Source organism: Leguminivora glycinivorella, chromosome 13 (assembly GCF_023078275.1).
Source record: "Leguminivora glycinivorella isolate SPB_JAAS2020 chromosome 13, LegGlyc_1.1, whole genome shotgun sequence".
Classification (NCBI taxonomy): Eukaryota; Metazoa; Arthropoda; class Insecta; order Lepidoptera; family Tortricidae; genus Leguminivora; species Leguminivora glycinivorella.
Window position 1 is genome coordinate 6,099,759 of NC_062983.1, and position 12,215 is coordinate 6,111,973.

A 12,215-nucleotide genomic window follows, 5' to 3' on the forward strand; every position below is an offset into this window, starting at 1 on the left:
TATTTCATAAAACGTCTTACATAAAAACTTAAATGTAAATACAATGTCCCCCAAAACTGTTTACACAGTTTAACTGTGGGATCTGGGTGAGTCTAAAGCTACAAATAATTAGTTGTCATGTTAATGAATAGAGATCTACATAAGTATATTGCCAAAGATGGTTATGTAGTTCACAAATAAATGGGGCATCTAAATTAGTACGAAGAGTAGTTCATTGCTTTAAGAGCCGAAACAACTCTCAAGCAAGCCATGAGTGACAAAGTGTCACATTTACCTATGTCATAATTAATATACAATTTCTATATATCATCAAGAAGGATTTAATACTGGACTGACAAAACCTATACTATAAAAGCGTACCCGAGTATTTCTTTTTTTTTGCCACTTTTATGAAATGTGATATTTTTGAAAAAAAAAAAAAATGCTATTTCTATTCAGAATTACTAGCATTTTCAATCCTAGTAGTTAAAAAAAAATGTCCCATACGATTTTTTCTTATTTTGTTACCATTCTCCGTACATGTTGTATGGGGCAACAAAAGAGGAAAGTAAAAAAAAATGTAGGGATATTCTGGGACACTTTTTGTCTCCCAGTGAGATTGAAAGTACTCATTAGTACTCGTGATTCTGAGTACAATTGACCTAAAATTCCCTAAAACAATAAAAAAAAATTATTGGCAAAAAAAAAAGAAATGCTCGCCCCTGAAATATATATTCACAGCATGGAAGTGGCCAAAATCATATTTTCCCTAAATATTTTTGCATGTTTTTATTTTTTATTAGAACAATTAACATATTTCTTTATTTTAAAATTATGATATCACGTCAATACATATTTTGAAAAAGATATTGTACTCATCATCAGTGTAGTTATGATCGTATCTAATAGGTGGCGTTAAGAAATCGAAGTACGATTCTTTAAAGTATGTAAATCATATATAAATAATCCTTGATATCTATTATACACCGTGTTTTTTTTGTTTTCCGTTAAATTCGACATGTCGTTAGGTTCGTTATCAGGAACCAACCTGTATAACACTTTTAGTTATGTGTGTATGTGTGTGCGGAGTATCGTTTTCTAAAATGTCAAAAAAATGTTATGATAGAGGATCAGTTACAGTTACGCATCCAGTCTTAATTGATATTGAACTACACACAAACACGCAAAAAGTTACATCAACATATAATATCTGAATACGATCGGGCGATGGGCGGTAACGTCTTGCAAGAAAGTGGGTGTGCCGCGGTGGGCGGGGCAAGACGCAGGCGGGTACGAAAAAAGCCTGTTATTATGTTCCAAGTTTATTGGTTAGAGAAAAATAAAGATAGGAGGTGACAGCTGTGTAAGTATGTTGATAACCTAACCACAAAATTGAATAAACCCCCGATAGTGGACCGATTTTCATCAAATAAATAGAATAGAATAGAATATTTTTTACTTATAAACATCAGTTTGGGCAAATATAACAAAGATAAATACAACACAATCTAGATGTTAAATTGGGAGCCCACTCAGCATATTGTCACGGCATGCCGAAGCGCTGATTTTCAGTGGGTCCCGGACTAAAAACTAAACTAAGCTAAGAGCTAAACCTACAAAATTCTAACAAAGAAATGAGCCGCACGTGCGCGGCGTTCGGCGATAGGGTTGCCTATGGATTAAAACAAATTAATACTCAATAAAATGTTATACTATTATATTTAGGTCTTGGGTACTTTCTAGGTATATATATAGTATTTATATATTTTTGTTTAAGTTCCATCATCACAAGCCTTATTGAACCTTTCCGGGGGACTTAATCAATAGTAGATATGTGTAAAAATGTCCTATGGTATTAATTTTATTCAAGATATTTATTTAAGTAAACATTATGAGCCATTCCACACGAGGACAACGCATATGAACCTTAAAAAAAATTCGCAACGTAAAGTAACAATAGAAAGTGCGAACGTGCGTTCCGCGAGAACGCGCGCCACCCCTGATTAGGCCGCGAACTCGCGGCCGCCAGCATGTACTTGTAGCGCAGCGATAGAATCGCGGAGTGAGCCGCCCCTGGCTAAACTAAAATAAGTGACAGCACAATATGGCTAAGAACACTCTCGACAAACTCAGATTTCAAACAAAATAAAACTAAATCGGGTCATCCGTTCGGGAGTTACGATGCCACAGACAGACACGTCAAACTTATAACACCCCGTCGTTTTTGCGTCTATCCACTATCGTTTTGTGTCACAAATACGTAATTTGTTGTGTAAACAGTTTGCGGTCTGAGGAAAGGCAAAATAATTATGTTTTAACAGAGATAGGAAAAGGTACGGTGACCTAGATGGCGTTACACCTTTGGGGGACGCTCAGCTAGATGGCGCTAATATTAATATTTAACATTTTAACACATATTAAGCAAGGAATATGCATGGGTCAAATTCTTAGATCAAATTAAACTATTTTTTCATAGAAAATATTAGAACACTTGGAGGCATTGGTAATTTTTTCATTGTATATGTATGACATTTATTTCATGTTTATGGGTCAAATTTTCAAAACTAAGGTTTAAAAATTTTAAGCTTGTGTCGAGAGATGGGTCTATTTAAATACCACATAAATACACTGTGATTACATATTTTACATCGACAGTAACTCTTCATAATGGGCATTTCTCAGAACGTTATTTTTTGTTTGATTTCGGTGGCAGCATTTTTACGTGATTCCAGTGAAAGTCACATGAAATTTTGTCAATTTAAATAGAAGTCGCGGATTTCTACCAGAAACAAAGAAAACTCATGCTACGCTTACGGGGTTCGGGTAATAATGCTGCCACCGAAATCAAAAAAGTTGAAACGCTCTGAGAAATGCCCTAATATTTGATCTTCTTTGGTTTTATTAATCATCAAAATCATCACCATCCTACGTCTAAAATCTTAGGTCAACATAATAATTTTGTAAGTAACCTATCACTCGATAAAAATCATAAATGCGAAAAACCAACCCACATTTAAATAACTACACTTTTATTCCGCCTTTTCCGAGAACAGATACACTCAATTACAATAATAAAGTGAATCTCATGAACGCAAAGAATAGTTATTTGTTATACAAGGGGGCAAAGTTGTATTTTAACGCCGAGTGTGGAATTTAAAAACGAGCAAGTGAAAGGATTCTATAGTTGAACCACGAGCGAAGCGAGTGGTTCGAGAATAGAATCCTGAACTTGCGAGTTTTTTAACACACGAGAAGTAAAATACATTTGTTTATCACTGCTTCCAGTAGTTCCACAGGTGGTAAATCATCTTTATTACTAGATTCACCTACTTTTATCAATTTTAAAGCAGTTAATTTGACTTTATTCAAGGTCAAATTACTTTACCCACTAGTGGATAAAATGCGTTTTTACCCGCTGGTATTAAAGGACAAAACACGTGTTTCTGAGCTAGTGAGGGGAAAAAGCTTTTATTTTATTCGTGAAAGTAAAGTTGCGAGCGTCCAATACGGCCTTACCACGCCCCCTTTCTTAGGAGTTAGGCGCCTCCCCCTAATATTCTAAGACGCCTACTGACATTTAGGTAAGTTCGTTTATGACCGGCTTTATTTGGTTTTTCAGCATTTTACACTTTGTGCTACATAAATAGTTAAAAACGTAATATAAAAAACGCAATGTCAATTTCGTTTTCTTTTAACCCCTAAAAAGTGGCACTGAAGCTTCTTCTGCCTACCTAATAATATCAAGAAAAAAAAACCAAAAATATCAAGAAAAAACAAAAGTTTTGTTAAGTATTTTTCTCTCATTACTTATCATTAATTTTGTACCCTAACTCAGAGTTCCTATCCTATCTTCGTAAGTTATATTATATTAAATAGCCAAGTCTCTAGTACTCTCTACACTGCACTACTCAAGTACTATAAAATAAATAAATAAAACAGAAATTCAAAATAAATGTACAAAAAATGTTAGCTGATACTATATTGAATATCGTTGGTAGCGACATCTATAATTGAATATGCACACTATTACTTTTCGTGTGGTCTTAGTTCAGTCTTTCCATTATAGATGGCGTAAAAACCATTCACATATTATATGTTCTTAAAGGCTGTTTTATTCATGTTTTATGTTAAAAAAAAATGACACAAGTACGTAAATTTAACATTTTTTTCAGAACAGATGGTGTTTTTTTTACGCACTAGTGCGAGAAGTGGTTCATTATATATCAGGTCGAAACTTCGGATGGCCATCTGGGGGCCGATTTTTGAGTCTCACTGTCACTAAAATACCGATTGAAAACGGTGCCTATTATTTTCAGTGACAATTTTCTGAATTCGAACGCCGTGAGACTCAAAAATCGGCCCCCTGTACTGAAAAACGTCGTACGATACACGTGCGAAAAGGAAATTCGTAACTCGTGTCGATTTAAAACACTCCCTTCGGTCGTGTTTTAATTTATCGCCACTCGTTTCGAACTTCCTTTTTTACGCACTTGTATCGTAATGTACTATATTGTTACAAAAATGATTTGTTTCGTTTGTAGTAAAATATTAACTAGTAGCGCCATCTACTGTATACACCTGAAACGTCGGACGTGCGCGTGCGGCTTTGCTGTTAACGCCATCTGTGTTGAAATGCGCGAACCACGGAGTCGCGGCGAGCATGAACACTATGACGGCATCCGCCGCTTCACAAGTTCCGCTATTCGCCCCTAGGTGGCGCTTTCTGGAGCGTGTTAAAAGGTTTATTGTATTTTAATGTTAACTCCATGAGTAAACTCCTTCCAAATGCAATAGTAAAAATATACCTAATTGTCGGAAATGATGAAAAAAAAAAACTCATTTGTTTATGTAAAGAATTAAAAAATGTACTTTGAAACGGTTGTTTATTGTTTATACTTGTTTCAATAAATAATTGGCAATACATTCATATAAATATATACTACGCATTTAATACAAATATTAAAGGTAAAACGACGATTTTAGCGAAGAATACGTGTATTAAATTGTAACTTTCTCAATAAATTTTCGCATCAGCACCTAATTATACTATTATTTAATCGTATCAAATCCACTTCATAGCCATAACAAATTGTTACATTAGAATAGATTTCAATGTGTTTTTGAACAGCAGGGTAGGGTACCTATTCTACACAGTTTACTATCGCTTCTTTTTTTATATGACGGTGGTAAAAACAGACAGACAAGATTGTATGCATTCACAGTGCTCATGGACGCCTACAATTCCGGAGGTGGTACATATTTGTGCGTTACTGGCCCTTTAAATCCGATGAATCCATGGGCGGAGAGTCCCAGGAAGGAAAACTTAAGACGATACGATACAGGTCATTTCTCCATACAAACGATCTCGACTATTTCCTCCCTGGTTTTTGAAGATAGAGCAATGATTTTTTCAACACAGATTATTATTATTTTCAGTACAGATGGTCGTTTTTTTACGCACTAGTTCGAGAAGTTGTTCATTATATGCCAGGTCGAAACTTCGGAGGCTCATCTGGCCCCGTAGCCGAATGGCATTTCTCCGACGCCAAACGAAAGCGATACGCCGCTGGCTCTGTCGCGCCAATACGCAAGCGCGATAGAGATAGATATCTACTAGCGCTTCGTTTCGTGAGCGTTTCGTGAGCGATTGTGCCATTCGGCTAGCCACCCAGTACTGAAAAACGTCGTACGATACACTTGCGAAAAGGAAATTCGTAACTCGTGTCGATTTAAATCACTCCCTTCGGTCGTGTTTTAATTTATCGCCACTCGTTTCGAACTCCCTTTTTTACGCACTTATATCGTAATGTACTATTTTATCTGTGTCGGACCGTTTTGATTTTTTTGCTATTTTTATTTTAAAAGACGCTAGAGCCAATCAAAAATGTCTAAAAACGATCTTTTTCAATATGGCTCAAAAAAGGTGTGATACTCAAGATCGGTAAAAATTATCCAAAAAAATCTAAACGGTTCGACACAGATTATTTCATTGTTATTCAGATTCTCAAATTTCGTTCCGTTTAAATAAGTTTTGAAGGAGGAAACAGTCGAGAGCGGAAACTCGATTTTAAAGATTTTTTCGCAATATCTTTTAACTGAGTTGTTCTTAATGGTCATTTTTTTTTGATAAATCTAGTTAATAAACTAGTATATATTTAACTGAAATTCCCAAATTGAAAGGGGTGCTCCTTTCCATTTTAGCATATTACGCTCCCGTAGCGTCTTAATCGATTTTAATGGAATTTGGGATGTAGAAAGTTCTAATGTTGGATCAAAATTTGAAAAGTATAAACCCATTAGCAAAAAATTTAAATTACATGAACAGAATGCCAAAGAAATTGTGAATGTAATTAATGTGTTGAAGATTCATAAATAGCTAATTGTTTGAGTGAAACCGGTTTTGAACTTTCAACGACAAAAATATGTAGGTAGTGTACCTTTAATACAGGCTTCTTTGGAATAGAAAAAAAAATAAGCGATCTTGAGTAATCTTTCAATTAAACACACTAATTATTCTAGTAGCATCATAATATTCTAGTTGGATTATTTCCATCTGTTTGTTTTCAAATGTAGTAATAAATATTTTTGGAACCTTTTTTCTGAGGTCACATCAATATTGCTTAATCATCATCATCCTCCTTGCGTTATCCCGGCATTTGCCACGGCTCATGGGAGCCTGTGGTCCGCTTTGACAACTAATCCCAAGATTTGGCGTAGGCACCAGTTTTTACGAAAGCGACTGCCATCTGACCTTCCAAGTCTTCCAACCCGAAGGGTAAACTCTAGACCTTATTGGAATTAATCCGGTTTCCTCACAATGTTTTCCTTCACCGAAAAGCGACTGGCAAAATATATCAAATGACATTTCGCACATAAATTCCGAAAAACTCATTGGTGCGAGCCGGGGTTCGAACCGGCGACCTCCGGAACGAAAGTCGCACGTACTTACCGCTAGGCTAAGATTGCTTAAATTTTGTCTAATTCTAAGAAAACAAACTAAAAACCAATAAATTAGACAGGCTATCATAACTTAACGCCACAACTAGTTATTTTTTAAATTTATTAGCGATTTAAACATTTTAGGAACAGATTTCACTAGGTGAATAGAAAAAAAAAGATAATAAATTAAATTCTACCCTTTCGAGTCTAAATATGCACTGTAACTGCTTTAATTTGGTATTCAGATGATTTGAAAATCCTTTGCTTTAAAAATAAATAATTTGAATTCATACCTCATAAATCTACCTACATATAATTATTTCGATTTAAATCACACAACTAAGTTTCTACAAAATGTCAATATTGAAGCGATTTTACAAATACTTATTGAAGGACTAAAAGCAATATTCTAGAATATGAATAAATAATTAATTTTAATGCGTAGAGTAAAAATATTTTATGTAATTTTAGCGCAGATAATTTAAATGGTTTTAAAAATTACTATTAAATATAGAAAAATGATCAAGACTCAAGTATCACATAAAATAAACATATCCTGTTTACTTCCGCAAAACCCTAATACTAAAAGAAGCCATCTTTAAAACCGTCACTTTCTCGTTGCAGGCGATTCTGAAGACGAATTCAACCGTCCCGACGGGCTTGGGGTGCGCGAACCAGTTTGCGTGATTTATCCCTTTTGGGGTCTAAACAGGTTTAAGTATAGCTTATTTTCTTTAATTATATTCATTTGACATGTTTTTAAAGAACTTGCACAGAAAATGATGATGAATATGTTATGTTTCTCCTAAAAAAAACTGTTTATTTTAAGTTTTTCTTTTAAATACTTACGATTTTGATAAGTGTGCATTTCTCATTCATGTGTGCATTCATTAAGCTTTGGATAGAAAAAAGAGGCATTCACATGTTTCAATAAAAATCACTTCATAACACTACAGAAAATAAAAACAAAACAAAATAAAACATGATTTATTAAAAACACATTTCAAATTAACATAAAGGTAAAATAAAATAGCGTACACAAAATCAAACTGATTAAAACTAAAAATCTTATAACTAGCTATAAACTAAAATAAACTTACAAAAAAATTAAGAAATATCGTGGTGTATTAATTAAGTGACCCGTCGGATTCTGTGAGACGCGAACTAAAGAGGTTTTTGCGATCACAAAATCGGAAAAATTACTTATTTCCACCATATGTTATCATCTGGCGAACAAAATAAAATTTAAAATAACAAAACATAGCATTAAAAACCACGCTATAAATAACTTAATTCTTTAAGAAACAATCTTTAGATCACAACCTTGGTCCAAAGATGATGATGTTTAACACTTAATGTCCGCACGAAGTATCACATGAGTCCCAATAACTAACTTACTAGACGAGTATATTTGTGGCAGTCTTAATCACGAACTAGTCCTTAATATTAATTTAACGCTTAAGCTAAACTACACTATCAATCGTTCACTCGAGTTCGGTCCGATAAGAAAATAAAATATCAAATAAAAATATTCTCGATAACTGCCAAACGTTAATTCTCTTTACAAATATAACCGACATAAATATTAAAAATTTTGCAAAAAACTTTTTTCCACCAACAGTTTAGGTTAAAAAATTTAGGGTCGAGGGTTTTAGCCTAAAAATATTTTCGATTAGACGCGGTTAGAGTTTTATTTTGAATTTTGTTTATTTTAATTTTTATGATCACAAGAGCACGAGGAACGAATATTTCGCCGCGCGGCCCGGCCGGCCGCGTCGACTCCAGACGGACGACTGAGACGGCCCGCGGCCGCGCGCCGCGCCCCTCCCCGCGGCCCCCCACCGCGCGCCCCCCCGAGCCGACTTCGTTACGAGCCACTTGTAATCGCCGAGCGATTTTTCCGCCTAAGACAAATTAGGCCCGACCGCCCGCCCCACCGTCTCGAACGCTTGGGCGTTTTCTTGCCAAGACGTTGCCGCCTTACGAGTGCTACACAACTTTCTCTACATACTCACAAATCAACATCGTGTCGTCGTTCATAATCATATTTCATAAGCATTCCATAAAAACTATTATTTTAGATTTAGAATCGTTCTACACTACAAAAACCATAATCATTATCTCAAGCCAAAAAATCAAAAGAAAAAAACAACAAAAAAACCGCTTACACATCGGAACGCGTAAAAGTTAAATCATTGACATGCCAGTAGTAACGCGGGCTGTTTTATTTTTAAATGGCATTTAATCGTCACTCTCGCTTTCAACGCCGAGGTCGGCTTAATTGTAAATAAAATTCAATCATTCGAAAAAAATCTCGTAATCACCGACCGACAATATCAATGAGAGCACGCGAGCGCTCGAGTGACGTCACTACTTTTCGGGTGATTTTTTATGGAGTGATCATTTTGAAAAGGCATTTTATAGTGGATAGTAGTTGGCTAAGCATCTAGATAGTTTTAGAAAATAGGTGCATTTTAAATATGGCGAAAAAATATTAGGGACTTTTTGGCAGTTTTCGGACATGTTATTTTTTTCTACTCAGAATTAAAAGTTCTTTCAATCCCAACACATAACATGTTCTCCAAGATTTCTACTTCAATTGCGTTACCAATTTTTTATATGACAACAATGAAATAAGAGTTAAAAAAATATCCGGAAATGTAGGACACTTTTTTATCTCGTTAAAATCGAATAAGCTCATGGGTTTAAGTAGGAAAAACATAAAATATCTAAAAAACTTTTTTTAATACAATAGCGTTAAATACAATTTAAAATAAAAAATGAAGGAGGATAAGGATGGAGAATACCCCAATGAGGATAATAAGAAGATTTTAATATCAAAGCGAAACAAAGCTTTCAAAAAATAGGCATTAAAATGCTTATGAAACAATGAATTTTATGATTTTTATCGCTACAGAAAATGTTTAAATATTTAAATTTGATTAATTTTCACACTTTTTTCACTTAGATAATGTGTGCCCTGTATTTTAATCCAACGACAGATCACAAAGGGGCCAAACTGAAAATCAGCGCTGGACACCTTTTCAGCACATGTTGTTTGGTACCCATTGCCATGCTTATGTTATACCGAATTTATTATAATTAGATTAGATAAGTTATAAACAAATGTAATGTAAAGTAATCAATAAATTAATCACAGTATACTAATATTATGTTTAGTACAGTTTAAGTTTATTTTAATTGTAACTTGTTTAAAATGTAAAATACAATGTACCTATAGTATAAATACAAATACATGTAAAATAATATGTAAGTTCGTGTATGCATGTGAATTATGGCAATAAATGATTTTTAATTTTTTTTATTTTTTTTTTCAACACAGACAGAAAAAAGTGCATCGTTCCTAGGAAAATTAAAACTGAGTAATCTGAGTAGTGGACAGTTAAAAATTTGTTTTTATATATTTTAGAACTCGAGTACACGACACACCGATATTCTACCAACAAAATAGTTTCTTATCTGAGAATAATTTCAGAGGTTTTGTCAAAAACTTTTAATTTTTATTATGAAATCATTTCGTTTTTTCAATAGTCTAATAATTTCAGTGTATCAAAAACATGAATATCATTAACTTGTAAGATATACCTACGTAAAGACTGAATCGCTACATTAAACAAATACATAACAAAATAATTTACGCACCAATAGTTAAAAACGATACTTTTCGTTTTTCCTTTAACCCGGTAAAGGGAAGCGAAATTAATAGTAATACGATTCTTCCGACCGCGGGGTGAACGCACTCGGCCGGATTTTAACGAGCCTTCGATTTTTAAAAGTGGATACGATGCGGATTCATTTTCACTCTACATTGTTTAAAGATTATTTACATTGTTTAAATTAAATATATATTTCCTTTTAATTCAAATTTTATTTTTTATGGTAAACACATGATTATCTACATATATATTTTGGAATTTCAAAAATAAGATGCAAAAGAAGTATGTCGGTTTTACCACGAAAATGATCCCGCCTCAGCATGAATGCTGACCAAGGGGTCAGCGCTGATCTTCCGGCGAGACCCGGGCCGATTTTTGAGTCTCACACGTTCGAATTCAGAAAATTGTCAATGAAAATAATAAGCAAGTCACCGCAAGTTCAACCGGTATTTTAGTGACAAAATCCCGTATGCTAGATTCAAAAATCGCCCCCCACCTGAATCAATGAGGTATAATCAAAGTATAATATAAAATAAGTTTAAAAAAGTATTTTTTATTTGATATTAAAAAGACTACCACCGTAAAATAAGGGATTGAATTTAAACTCGTATTTTTAACCCTTACAAAAATCTGAGGTTCTTTAAGAAATGATAATGTGTTTAACCTTTGAATTAGAAATTTCTTAAATTTTCTTGTGAGATCATGTGATAACTTCAACAATTTTTCGACAACAGACAATTTCTCGTTTTATATTTTTTGTCAACTGTAATTATTTTTTTAGTTACCTACATAATTTGACGAATGTGGACATTTTGTGTTTCAATTGAATTAGATAGAAAAAAATCTACAAAGTAACATTTTTGAAATCATTAAAGTAAAATGAAAAAGCGAACAAAAAATATTTTTATTACACTACCACTTCAATTTTTACCTGCTGTCACTAAATCCAAATCTTGATCGTCAAAAGTTTCTCGTCGATGAACTATAGCACCACAGAGTTCATACAAAATTAAACTTAAAATATTATTTACAGATCCGAGTCCACTACACTTGAAAAGTCACTATTCACTAATTAGACTACAGTAAAAAAAATTGGAACGCCGAGGAACTTAATACCACTTATAGACTATGCGGCAGTCGAATATTTACATTGAAGAAAAAAAATGAGGTCATTCGGAGGTTACGGGCAACGCAGCCGGTCGGCACGAGCCGTGTCGGGATGTGCGGAGCGCCGCCTGCGCCCCCCCGCCGCGCCACGTGCGCTCACCCCAGACAGAGACAAACATACCACTAACACCCCCGCCAGAAAAGGACGCCGCTATACTTTTTTTAATTTACTATATTTGCCATTTTTATTATTTTCCCCATTTCGATATTTTATTTTTTAGTTGATGCGCCCGCAACTCACCTGTTGTGCTCACATGATCGACGGTTTTCGATACGTTCGTAGTTTTTTCGCGCTGAATGGGACGTAGTAGCAATAAGCAAAAAATCTGGACGCGGCGGGTTGTTCTGACCTTAGTTGCTGAGACGTACTGTTTAAAAAGTGTGTAGAGACCCTTATCTAAAATAAATAAACAATAACTTACACAATTTAAATGTATAGTGATAAAACGTGTT

General features: G+C 34.3%; 1 protein-coding gene across 1 annotated transcript in view; it reads right to left on the minus strand.

Moving 5' to 3' along the window:
* Positions 1–8,692, minus strand: part of LOC125232369 (homeobox protein prospero) — a 147,866-nt gene extending 139,174 nt beyond the window's left edge. The window contains exon 1 of the mRNA XM_048138007.1: positions 8,242–8,692. The gene's annotated coding sequence lies outside the window, so the exon portion shown is untranslated. The remainder of the gene's footprint in view (positions 1–8,241) is intronic.
* Between the last annotated feature and the right edge of the window lie 3,523 nt (positions 8,693–12,215).